Source organism: Myotis davidii, unplaced genomic scaffold, assembly GCF_000327345.1.
Source record: "Myotis davidii unplaced genomic scaffold, ASM32734v1 scaffold591, whole genome shotgun sequence".
In the NCBI taxonomy this organism is placed as follows: Eukaryota; Metazoa; Chordata; class Mammalia; order Chiroptera; family Vespertilionidae; genus Myotis; species Myotis davidii.
In genome coordinates this window covers 1,126,489-1,127,506 of record NW_006284340.1, presented here as the reverse complement: position 1 = coordinate 1,127,506, position 1,018 = coordinate 1,126,489, and the positions used below count along the sequence as shown (strand labels likewise).

General features: G+C 59.5%; 1 long non-coding RNA gene across 1 annotated transcript in view; it reads right to left on the bottom strand.

The window, feature by feature from the left end:
- Positions 1 to 810, bottom strand: part of LOC107184548 — a 22,765-nt gene extending 21,955 nt beyond the window's left edge. Inside the window, exon 1 of the long non-coding RNA XR_001515406.1 lies at positions 187 to 810. This is a non-coding gene — a long non-coding RNA (uncharacterized LOC107184548). The remainder of the gene's footprint in view (positions 1 to 186) is intronic.
- Positions 811 to 1,018: the final 208 nt, after the last annotated feature.

Genomic DNA, 1,018 nt, shown 5'->3' with positions numbered 1-1,018 from the left:
GTGGTTGCAGTGCTGGGTGAAAAAGGTGAAGGGATAAGAAAAGAAAGAGAAGAGAAGAGAAGAGAAGAGAAGAGAAGAGAAGAGAGGAGAGGAGAGGAGAGGAGAGAAGAGAAGAGGAGAGGGAGAGAGAGAGAGAGATTTTCTAGGGGGCAAGGAACTCGTTCAAAATTAGTATCTGCTAAATACCGTGCAGTAATACTATGTTGTTATCCAGGGGTGTCCCTTGCCACGTTTTGCTGTCATCTCCACTTCTGCCGGAGGTGACCAGAGCCTTTCAGGTGTGAGCCGCCTTGGAAATGCAGGCGGGGCGTGGGGTGATGAGGCAAGGGATCCGGACTTGATCACAGAGGAAAGTCCACCTGCACGATGCAAGTTCGAATGGTTTGTTTGGCTTTGGTTCTGGCAAGCCAGCGCCCAAGCCAGAACCTTTTCCTACAAACAATACAGGGGCTAAGCCCCCTCCCCATCACCTACTTTCTGAGCCCAGGCCCCCCACCCGCCTGTCGCTCGCCGTCTGCACACCGCGTCTCCTTTAAGAGCCTGCTCCGCGGGACTAACGTTCGAATGGCTCTGGCGCCCCTCCCCGGGTTCCGATTGGCCGCGCGCAGCTCGTGAGGGCGTGGCGGCCCTTCGCGATTGGCGGGCGGGGAGCTTATATAAAGCGCCGGGCGGTAGGGCTGCCCTCAGTTAGCGACCGGACCGGAGGCTGGGCGATTGTCTGCACTGGAGGGGACGTAGGGGTCAGTGAGCGCGTCATCGAAATCGGTCTCTCGGCGTCGTTTTCAGTTACCGAGGGTCCACCTCTGGGGCCGACTTCCTGAGGCCTCCGACTCTTCTCCCCTCGTGTGACCCGGAGCCCGGGCTCAGCCGTCACCCCCGCGCCCGTCCCCGGGAGAAGGGTCGGCAGGCGGGATGGAGTTCAAGCTGGAGGCGCACCGCATCGTCAGCATCTCGCTGGGCAAGATCTACAACTCGCGGGTCCAGCGGGGCGGCATCAAGCTGCACAAGAACCTGCTGG